Raw genomic sequence first — 12,883 nt, 5'->3', positions numbered from 1 at the left:
TTTCATTTTAATTCCTATCTCTGTGCATACAGTGATTCTCGTCTATACGGCAATTAAAACTTTATTTTGCATGGCATTGTGACTGGGACATCCATCCAAAGACTTGGATATGGAGAAGGAGAAAAAATATATCATTTTATTCATAAATGTACAAACACTTCACTAATAAAAACTTTGTCGTGGTCGTTCATCGTTTGTTGAGTAAGTTAAATTGGCCTTCAGGCGTCATTATAGATTTCCCTTCAAGAGTTCTTGTTCAAGTTTTAAGTGGAAAACCGGCTGCTATTTTTTCTACTCTGTCCGTATTTTTGTAGACACTTCGGTTCATTGAAGTCGCTTCTTTGAAATAACTGCAAGAACAATTTAAGTTCAAAAGATAGAAGTTGCAAATGAGACCAATGGCTTATTTGGTCATTGAATGTTTCAAGGAATGATATTTATACCCTGCATCACTCTGTAACACAGGGTATTAACAGGGTTTGTGTATACACCGAAAGAATTCTCTTCGTAACAAGAACGAAAAATTTCATTGAAAGTACGAAGTTTGTCATTGTTTTACAACCAAAAAAGCTTTTCATTAAAAGTACGAAATATTTCGTACTTTTTACGAAGAATAGTTCTTCCAAATTTTTCGTAGTTTGTAAAAAAATTCGTACTCTTTATGAAATATTTTCGTACTTTTTATGAAACATTTCGCTCTTTTTATGAAAATGTTTCGCACTTTTTATGACAAGCGTTCGTACTTTTTTTTGAAAATTTTTCGAAATTTTAGAAAAAATAGTCCAAACTGCATTTTTACTACACTAACAAGTTTGAAAAATGTCATCACTACTTTACATCTTAAGTTGTTGAATAATTTTTAGTTTTATTGCTTCACTTTTATTCATAGCATGCTATCACCCAAATGAGAAGTAGCGTGGACATGCATAAAATAATATCATAAAGGAATACACTAAAGCACATTATCAAAGCACAGCGAAAATGTTACAACTTCAATGAAATTCCTTCGTTCTTTTAAAGTTTGGTACTTTTCAGGGATCCGGAGCGGAGCGGAGCGGAGCGAGGAGTGGAGCGGAGCAAGCCCTTTTTTTGCCGGAGCGGGAGCGGCATTTCTAAAATCCGGAGCGGAGCGGTTTCCAAATGAAAAACCGCTCCGCTCCGAATAAAATATTACTTGAATGAAATGTGTAACTTTGAAATTACTTAGTACTTAGCGTAGTGTGAGTAAACGTTTAAAATGTACGATATGTATTTTTGTACGTACGTACATTGGGGAAAACACAAAGTGTTTTTTTAGTAATTGTTTTCAAAAACGGCAAATGTCAAAATATATCTCTAGTATGTGTTGTAAAAGTAACAACAGTACTTTCGATCAATTTCATCCCGTATTACTACAAAGATGTTTGTAATGAACGCCAAATAAATGCAATTAAACGATCTTATTTATATTTAATTTTTTAGTTTTCTACACTGAAAAAAATATTGTCGTGAAGTCAAAGATTTCATGTCCTTAGAATAAGAATACAAATTTTGCTTAACATGGAAGACGCATTTCTCTAAAATAAAGTTTTTTTCCTTGTCCAAAAGTCAATAAACTTTTGAATGAAGTTGTAATGTCCTTATAATAAAGTGATTTTACTTAAAAATGTGTATCATAACATGAAAGATAAAATTTTTGAGGTAAGGTCAACGTGACTTTAATAATTATGAAAATTTCTTTAAAATTAATAAAATTGTATTTAAATTTGTTTCCTTTTTGCATCTTGCCTACAAAGCAAAAAATCGTTAAAAAATAAGACAAGTTTTTCAACACTTTATATTAAAGACGCTTGTTACTTGAAACATAGCATAATTTCTACTGGAAGTCGAGTCTTAATATGGAAAATAAAATTGTCGTTAACTCGTTTTTAAAGGATTTTGATAACAACTGACGAAAAAAATCTAAAAAAAATTAAAAATTAGCATTTGCTTCCTAGAAGCAAGTACATAACCCCCAAATTTAAAAGAGAATTGCGTCTTTAAAGTATCCTTACTTGTATTCTCCGCTTCTTTGGCTCGGAATTAATACCCAAACTGTTAAAGTAAAGACAAAATCTTTGGAACCGGGCATGCGTTTTTTCAGTGTAAGGACATTCATATTTGCTTCACTATTGTACTATACCCTAGCATTCTCTTATTTCTGATATTAGTTCTCGAAAATTTAATTAAAATTATGGATAGTTTCAATTTTGGTTGAAAAATGTGCGCATATACATTTATTTTAATTTTTTCTCACATTGAAAACTAATGACTTGATTTTATTATTGCATGTTATCTACTTTTTTGAGAACGAACATTTCTTAAAAACGCTGTTTGAAAATGTATTTTTACAATAAAGTGGAAAAAAGCGAAATTAGGTAACACTAGATCTGAGTAAGAATATTCGTAGGTATACCACGGACTGATTTCGATGGAGGTTGTTGCAAACATACACTGAAAAAAAGCATACCCGGTTCCAAAGATTTTGTCTTTACTTTAAAAAATTTGGTATTGATTCCGAGCCAAAGAAGCGGAGAATACAAGCAAGGACACTTTTAAAACACAATTCTCTCTTAAATTAAGGTTTTGTGTACTTCCTTCTAGGAAGCAAATTTTAATTTTTCGCTCTCTCAGCTTTTTTTCTTCATATGCTATCAAAGTCCTTTAAAAACGAGTTAACGGCAACTTTATTTTCCAAATTAGGACTCGACTTCCAGTAGAAATTATGCTATGTTTGAAGTAAAAAACTTCTTTAAAATAAAGTTTTGAAAAACATGTCCTATATTTGAACGATTTTTTGCTTTGTAGTCAAGATGCAAAAAGACAAGAAATTTAAAGACACTTTCATTAAATTTAAAGAATTTTTCTGAATTATTAAAGTCAAATTGACCTTAGCCTATAAATTTTTTGTTTCATGTTAAGATACCCATTTTTAAGTCAAATCATCAAATATTACAAAACCTTTTCTCTACGTCTGTTGCAAAACAAAAAAAAAAAACTTTCGGAGAGTAGTTACTTCTACTCTGTGTATAGACTTTCAATGCCAATCAGCGTTGCCGTTTTGGTCCGATCGGACCAAAATTGGTCCAAAAGATTTCTAATTTTTAAATTTGGTCAATTTTCATAAATTTGGTTTCTATCACATATTAAATAGTAGATGGTGCACCGCAAAGAATATTGTCGGGAGGCCAAATATTTCACATGCTTAAAATACGAATACGAATTTTGCTTAGAATAGAAGACGTATTTCTCTGATATAAAGTTTTTTCCTTGTCTAAAAGTCTCTAAACTTTTCAATGAAGTCAGTTTGTCCTTATAGCTAAGTGATTCGACATAAAAATGTGTATCCTAACATGAATGAAAATTTCGTTTTAATGAAGTCAAAATGGATTTAATATTTCTGAAAAAATCTTCAAAATTAATAAAATGTTTCAACACATTGTTTTAAAGTCATTATACCCTAAACCACATAGTGGTTAGGGTATAATAAATTTGATCTGCCAAAAAATGTGCCTACCAGAAATATTGATTTTAGACCCCATAAAATATATACCGATCGACTCAGAATCACCTCCTGAGTCGATCTAGCGCTTGGTGTCCGTCCGTCCGTCCGTCTGTCCATGTATTTGTTGTTCACAGGATTCCGGTGGCAATTATTAACCGATTTTGATGAAATTTGGTACAGGGAGTTTTTGGGCACAACGACGAACACTATTGAATTTGGAAGAAATCGGATCAAATTTAGATATAGCTCCCATATATATGTATCGCCCGATTTCGACAAATGGGGTCACGCTGTGCTTTTTTTCAAACGGATCGTCGCCAAATTTGGCAAAAGGTAATCTTTTTCATCGCCCTTCAAGTCTGCAAAATTTCATCCAAATCGGTTCAGATTTAGATATAGCTCTCATATATATGTATCGCCCGATTTTCCCAGATTTAGCTATAGCTCCCATATATATGTACCGCCCGATTTTTCTCGAAGAGGAGCGGAGCGGAGCGGAGCGATTTTTTTTCCCCCGGAGCGGGAGCGGAGCGAAAAAAATGGACCGCTCCGGATCCCTGGTACTTTTTATGAAAAATTTAACGCAGAATGTTTCGTAATATATTCATAAACTCGTAAAAACTTTTTCACAAAAATCATGAAATTTGAAGGAAAATTCGTTAAAAGTACGAACTTTTTACGAAGAAAAATTAATGAAGAATATTTCGCAGACGTTTCGTATATTCGTAAAATGTTCTTTGTAAAATTTACGAAAATTAATGAAAATTTCGTTGTTGAAGAATTGAGGGATCTAATTTGATACAATTAGATATGAGTAGATCCGAAAATGGTAAGGTCTAAACATATCTAATTACTGTGGAATTAGATCTGATCAGATCTCAATATTGGCCTAGATCTAATGTCTTAGATATAATTATATCTATCCCTATATATAGTGGATCTGATGTTAGATCTCGTCATATGTGGAATTATATATAATTATATCTAATTCTGTCTCATCATATCTGGGTAAATCTGCTTAGATCTAAAGTGGCCAATTTTGAGATCTAATCGTATCTAATTAGATCCTGCAATTTTTACACGGGTAAAGAAAAATTCTTCGTGAAATTAACGAAGAGCATTCTTTGGGTGTATTTTGAGAAAAAAGTTTGTACGATACCAAAGAGTTTGTATTTCAAATAATTATTTTGGTATTGATTCTGAGCCAATTAAGCGGAGAATTGAAGTAAGGGTAAACGTAGAGAAGAAATATGATTGTCATGATCATAATATTAGAAGAGCAAAGTAATATGATAACAGCATTTTTTTTGTGGAGACCATGCAACATTTTCCTCGGCATCCATGTTGGCCTATAATGCAAGAAAGAAGATCATTTTCCTCATCTACATGTTATGATATTGATAAAAATAATTTGATTTAAATGGTCATTTTCCTAGTAAAATCGCCACTTCTAAGTCAAAATCTTGTAAAACTGACTTACATTTTTCTATACTTCTAATACATATCTATTGACCAATAAATCATAAATGCACTTTTGCGATGTTGCCCGAAAATTGATTTAGATTTAAATATTTCCCATATACATAAATGGGAACATGAACCCAACAAATTTGAAGGATTTGGGAAGGCCCTCCCGACTTGAGACTTTCCTTACTTGTTTTTTACTAACATTGTGATTTAAATTAGAAGTCTAGAGATTTGTTAAGTAGTCTTAACAATATTGTCTAAATATGTTCAGATTTAAATAAATGTATATGAGGACATATGGTAAACCTACAAATTTGAAGGATGGTAGCGAAAATGTAGATCTACAAAGTGGTGCAGGGTATAATATTATAGTCGGCCCCGCCCGACAAAAATTTGGGAATAATTAAAAGAAAAAGGAATATATATATATATATATATATATATATATATATATATATATATATATATATATATATATATATATATATATATATATATATATATATATATATATATATATATATATATATATATATTTGGTATTGTTCAAACCTATTATGTTTCACCTTAGGGCATACACTGGTAGAAAAAAATTTTAATACAATTTTCTTTGTGTGGACTTGTTACTTCCATTATATTCTCTAAATTTCTCTCTCTAAAAACATATATGTTTATATGCTATTTCTAAATTAATATATGTTCGCATCGCTACATATTATATTTACAAAACACTTTATGTCCCAAATATAATATGTTCTAACATATTAACAGATAATTCCCAAACATGTCATGCTTGTTTATGAACATTATATGCTTGCACTTAAAAATATTGTGTTAAAAAATATGAGTTCTAAACATATAATTTTTACACGCAAGCATGTGAAAACCAGTCTTTTTCGTCCGCGTAGTTTAATAAAATTGTAATTGTATATATAAATTACGTGGTTAGCTCAACTTTAAATATAAAATTAATTATATTGACAAGAAAATTCGTTGATATTTTTGGATGTATAGAAAATATGTCACAATTTATGACAAGTAATTCAACAATTGTCTCGTAACTGTTCTATTTGCTTCTAAAGTCAGTGTAGTAGTTTTCCTTAAGATGGATGCTAAGTTCGAGCTTAGCCGTTAAAATCAAAAATGAACGAGTAAAAGCAGAATAAAATTATGTAGGTTTGTTTATTTATTTCTTATTTCGGATTGAAATCCTTAAAAATCCGTTTACGAGGTTTGATTAATTGTAAATTTTAATTTTCCAATACTTCGACTAACTTCGCCAGTCTTCGACGGGGAATTAAAATGTTAACACATAAACAAAAAGAAGAAAAAACAGAGAAAGTTTTCGTCCATTCCTAAATAAGTCAATTTACAATTAAAAATTAGAAGAGAATCTCAAGCCTAAAATAAGAAATAAAACAAGTATATACGGCCGTAAGTTCGGCCAGGCCGAAGCTTATGTACCCTCCATCAAGATCGATCCAATATGTATATAATTCAGTTTGACAAAGTAGACATACAATTTTGACAAAATTTTCTACAGAAATAAAATTTTAACAAAATTTTATATAGAAATAAAATTTTCACAAAATTTTCTATAGAAATAAAAATTTTGACAAAATTTTCTATAGAAAGAAAATTTTGACAAAAATTTCTATAGAAAGAAAATTTTGACAAAAATTTCTAAAGAAATAAAATTTTAACAAAATTTTCTATAGAAATAAACTTTTGACAAAATTTTTTATAGAAATAAAATCTTGGTAGATTATTTTTGGCTCGAGTGGCAACCATGATTATGAACCGAATAAAATTTGAACAAAATTTTCTATAGAAATAAAATTTTGGCAACATTTTCTATAGAAATAAAATTTTGACAAAGATGAAAATTTTATTATGAACCGAATAAAATTTTAACAAAATTTTCTATAGAAATAAAATTTTGACAAAAATTTCTATAGAAATTAAAATTTTGGTAGATTATTTTTGGCTCTAGTGGCAACCATGATTACGAACCGATATGGACCAATTTTTGTGTGATTGGACCAATTTTGGAATGGTTGTTAGCGACCATATACTAACACCACATGCCTAATTTTAACCGGATCGGATGAATTTTGCTCCTCCAAGAGGCTCCGGAGGTCAAATCTGGAGAATATTTTATATGGGGGCTATATATAATTATGGACCGATATGGACCAATTCTGGCACGGTTGTGAAAGATCATATACTAACACCATGTTCCAAATTACAACTGGATTGGATGAAATTTGCTTCTCTTGGAGACTTCGCAAGCCAAATCTGGGAATCGGTTTATATGGGGGCTATATATAATTATGAACCGATGTGGACCAATTTTTGCATGGTTGTTAGAGACCATATACCAATATCATGTACCAAATTTCAGGCGGATCGTATGAAATTTGCTTCTCTTTGAGGCTCCGCAACCCAAATCTGGGGATCGGTTTATATGGGCGCCATATATAATTATGGACCGATGTGGACCAATTTTTGCACGGTTGTTAGAGACCATATACCAATACCATGTACCAAATTTCAGCAGGATCGGATGAAATATGCTTCTCTTAGAGGCTCCACAAGCCAAATCTGGGGATCGGTTTATATGGGGGCTATATATAATTAAGGACCGATATGGACCAATTTTTGCATGGTTGTTAAATACCATATACCAACACCATGTACCGAATTTCAGCCGGATCGGATTAAATTTTCTTCTCTTCGAGGCTCCGCAAGCCAAATCTGGGGATCGGTTTATATGGGTGCTATATATAATTATGGACCGATGTGAACCAATTTTTGCATGGTTATTAGAGACCATATACCAACACCATATACCAAAGTTCAGACGGATCGGATGAAATATGCTTCTGTTAGAGGCTCCACAAACCAAATCTGAGGGTCCCTTTATATGGGGGCTATACGTAAAAGTGGACCGATATGGCCCATTTTCAATACCATCCGACCTACATCGATAACAACTACTTGTGCCAAGTTTCAAGTCGATAGCTTGTTTCGTTCGGAAGTTAGCGTGATTTCAACAGACGGACGGACGGACGGACATGCTTAGATCGACTCAGAATTTCACCACGACCCAGAATATATATACTTTATGGGGTCTTAGAGCAATATTTCGATGTGTTACAAACGGAATGACAAAGTTAATATACCCCCATCCTATGATGGAGAGTATAAAAACAAAAGTTCAACTAAATAAAGGATATACATTTTATTATAACTTGAAGAGGGGATGATCGAAAGTACCAATATAATAACTTTATTCTCTTTAAAATAAATTAAATCAGCGAAAGGTTCTTCTAGAATTTGCTCTTATCATCTTCACCATTGTAAGGCCGCTTGTGCTGCCTTAAAAGTTCTCCTGATGAAAGGAGACATAGATATAGTTCTTGTTTCTGCTTCCTTCATTGAGCAATGCAGACACTGTCGTAGCCAGTCTAGAGATATCCAAATGCAAATACTGGGTATCTTCGGTCTACATGGGACATGATATGGAGATGCCTCCATGTGCCGTTAAGACATTAGTTGAGGAGTCACAGAAAACAAAGACAAAACTCGTTATGGGATGCGATGCAAATGCACATCATAGTATTTGGGGAAGTAGTGATACTAATGCTAGCGGAGAGTCGCTAACAGAGTTTATTTTGCGTAGTAACCTAGTAGTTTGCAATAAGGGAAATGCACCAACCTTCGTCACCAAAACTAGGCAAGAGGGTTTGGACGTCACATTGGCCTCTCCGGAACTGAATGATAAGATATCTGAGTGGCAAGTTTTGAGGGAACATAGCTTCTCAGATCATCGCTACATCAGTTTGAGATTGGCTGTTCGTACTTCAAAGACCATATTTCCGCCAAATGTTAGGAAAGCTGATTGGAAAAGGTATAGGGAATCGTTCAATATGATGATACCGGAAATACCAGAGACAAATATGAGCACTGTGAAAGATATCGAACACGCAGTGGAGCGGATTACTAAGGCCTTCAACATCTCACTGAAAACTGCATGCCCTAGATGGAAGCCAAGGGAGAAAATTGACCATGGTGGTCTACGGAGTTAAGTAATATGAGGAAATCTTGCAGGAAGCTCTTTAACAAAGCAAAGTCCACCAGAGCTTCTGAGGATTGGGACGCTTGCAAGAAGAATCTGAAAGGATACAAGCGAGAACTGAGGAAGACTCAGCATAACTCTTGGGATGATTACTGTAGCAGTATTGAGAATACGTCCGAGGCTTCCAGACTACGGAAGGTACTAGCATCCACTAACTCCGCTCCAGGTTTAATTAAAACATCGGAGGGCAATTGGACAACGTCCAGCGAGGAGACGCTGGAGGTACTATTGGACACACATTTTCCTGGAAATCAGACGGTTGGACCATGTTCTGGCAGTGTTACAGTGGCTGAGCGGTCATTTCCTATCGAGGAACTTGTATCGGAATCTAGAATAAAATGGGGGTTCAATAGTTTTGGTCATTCAAATCCCCCGGACCTGATGGAATTACTCCGGCGGAGTTACAAGCAGTGACTGACAGAATAATCCATTGGTTGACGGTGATATATAAAGGATGTATAAACTTAGCATATATTCCAGAAAAGTGGAGGGAAACAAAAGTCGTTTTCTTACCTAAAGCAGGAAAAGCCTCTCACTCGAGTGCGAAGGATTTCCGACCAATCAGCTTATCCTCATTCCTACTTAAGACTCTGGAGAGATGATAGACATTTATCTGAGAACTAGCGTCGATTCAAGTTTGCTCTCAAAACGACAGCATGCATACTCGAAGGGCACGTCTACTAAGACCGCTTTGCATGAACTAGTCAGCTTTATCGAAAGCTCACTATCTGCAAATGAATACACAATCGTGGCGTTTCTAGACATCGAGGGGGCATTCAATAACGTCCATCCTAGCTCGATATTAAATGGACTGGCAACTCTGAATGTTGATCCAGGTATACTTAGGCTGCTAGATGAACTCCTAATGAGGAGACGTATTTCGGCCACACTAGGACAAGCAAACATACAAAGGTATGTGAACAGAGGCACTCCCCAAGGAGGAGTTCTATCACCTCGTCTTTGGAATGTTGCTATAAACAACCTTCTGGTTTCCCTGGAAAAAGAAAGGATAAAAGTGATGGCATACGCAGATGATGTGGCGCTAGCAGTCAGGGGAAAATTTCCATCCACAATCAGAGATATTATACAGAGAGCTCTCCGGATGACTGAGAAATGGGCGAAAGATAATGGTCTTGGGGTAAATCCAGCAAAGACAGAACTAGTCATGTACTGCAAAGATCGCAAATCTCCCACGGTTAGGCCCATTTCCTTAGGGGGTACTGAAATTCCCTTTGGTGAGTGTGCAAAATACCTTGGCGTTATTTTGGACAGGAAGCTGAATTTTAGGCTTAATATTGAAGAGAGGGCGAGAAAAGCCACGGTAGCGTTGTACTCGTGCAAAAAGGCAATAGGAAAAAAGTGGGGACTAAAACCAAAAATTGTGCATTGGCTATACACGGCAGTAGTTAAACCTATAATGCTATATGGTGTTGTAGTCTTGTGGCCGGCACTTCAGAAACCGACTTGTTTAGATAAAGTTCAGCGCATGGCGAGCTTATGTATCTCAGGCGCATTTAGTAAGATAGGAACAGACTCCCTTAATGTCATGCTACATCTATTGCCTTTAGACATTTTGGCCAAACAGTCAGCTGCAACAACGGCTGTGCGGTTGCGCGAGCTATCGCTGTGGTCGGAAAAAAGTTACGGTCACAGTTCGGTCCTCAAAATAATGCCAGATGTGCCTAACTAAAAGATATATAGATTTCTACACTGATGGCTCCTAATTCGATGGACAAGTGGGTTTCGGAGTATATTCTAAAGATCTGGAACTTCGAATAGCGAAAAGATTACCTAATCACTGTAGTGTTTTCATGCTGAAATATTAGCAATAAAAGAGGTGGCGAATTGGCTGAGAAGTAATGTTCCAAAAATTGTTGGCATTAATATATACTCAGGCAGTCAACCTGCAATAAAATCCTTGCACTCTGTGTTCCTTTACTCGAAGACGGCCATCGTCTGCCGCAAATATCTCAACGATATGGCTGAACAGTACAATATTCATCTAATATGGGTGCCTGGCCATAGGAACATACCGGGGAACTGTCAAGCAGATGAGTTAGCAAGGCTAGGAACTACCTTACGTATTCCAGGGGAACTAGAATCTGTTGGTATGTCTCTGGCAACCTGCAAGCTCTTACTGCGTGAGAAGGCCGTCATGATGGCAAATGTTCGATGGGAGAATTGCAAGGGTTGTAACGACACCAAGCAAATATGGCTCCATTTAAACTTGAACCGCACACTAGATATGCTAGTGTTCTCAAGACGTCAGGTATCACTTCTGATATCTGCTATAACGGGTCGCTGCCTGATAGGCGAATTTTCAAAAACTCTTGGTGCAAAGTATAATGACTACTGTATGAGCTGTCATGATGCGGAGGAAAAGGAATCAATTAAACACCTCTTGTGTGAGTGTCCTGCATTTTGTATAAGGCAAATTTTAGGGGCATATATTCTTAAATTACTGGCGGACCTGGAAAACGTTAACTTAAGCAGTCTGTTAATGGTTTTGGAACAATCTGGTTGGTTCAACAAAAGTAAATAATAGATAAGGTTCAGTGGTTAAAACTAGAAGTACCCATATGTAATACACCGAAAGAATTCTCTTCGTTAATTTTACGAAGAATTCTTCATTAACTATTCTTCGTGAATTCTTCATTAAAATAACGAAATTTTCATTCATTTTCGTAAATTTTACGAAGAACATTTTACGAATATACGAAACTTCTACGAAATATTCTACATTAACTTTTCTTCGTAAAAAGTTCGTACTTTTAACGAAACTTTCTTCATATTTCATGAATTTTGTGAAGAAGTTTTTACGAATATTTTACGAAACATTCTGCGTTAAAATTTCTTCATAAAAAGTACGAAACATTTTCTTTGAAATAACGAAGAAGTTTCATTGAAGTTGTAAAATTTCCGTTCGCGGAATAAAATTATAATGTGCTTGAGTGTATTCCTCTATTCTATTTTTTATGCAAGTCTATGCTACTTCTCATTTGGGTGATAGCGCGCTATGAATAAAAGTGAAGCAATAAAACTAAAAATTATTCAAAAACTTAAGATGTAAAGTAGTTATGCCATTTTTCACACTTGCAACTACAACCAAATGCACTTTCGACTATACATTTTTTTTCTAAAAGTTCGAACATTTTTCAGAAAAAAGTACGAAAGTTTTTCATAAAAAGTACGAACATTTTTCATAAAAACTACGAAAATTTTTCATAAAAAGTACGAAACATTTTCATAAAAAAACGAAATTGTTTCATAAAAAGTACGAAGATTTTTCATAAAAAGTACGAAGATTCTTCATAAAAAGTACGAATTTTTTTCTTACAAACTACGAAAATTTTGGAAGAACTTTTCTTCGTAAAAAGTACGAAATATTTCGTACTTTTAATGAAAAGTTTCTTTGGTTGTAAAACAATGACAAATTTCGTACTTTTAACGAAATTTTTCGTTCTTTTTATGAAGAAAATTCTTTCGGTGTAGGTACATTTAGTTAAATGTGGCATTCTACAAATTTTATTTTTTGATCATCTTGATTTGCGTACACGAACATCTTTATTTATGGCACCCGTTTACCCTCAATGGACTTTGTGTGTCTTCAAAGAATAATTCTAACAATAAAAGAAAACTTATTTGGTCTAAAATTTCGTTTCTCAGAAACATAAATAGAAATTTGATAGTTCTCGTCGGATAATATTTTATGCATTCCCAATGTATATTTATCTCTCAGGTTACATAGCTGG

This window comes from Haematobia irritans, chromosome 4 (genome assembly GCF_050003625.1).
Source record: "Haematobia irritans isolate KBUSLIRL chromosome 4, ASM5000362v1, whole genome shotgun sequence".
Taxonomy (NCBI): Eukaryota; Metazoa; Arthropoda; class Insecta; order Diptera; family Muscidae; genus Haematobia; species Haematobia irritans.
The sequence above is the reverse complement of the archived record's forward strand: the minus strand, read 5'-3'. Positions refer to the sequence as shown.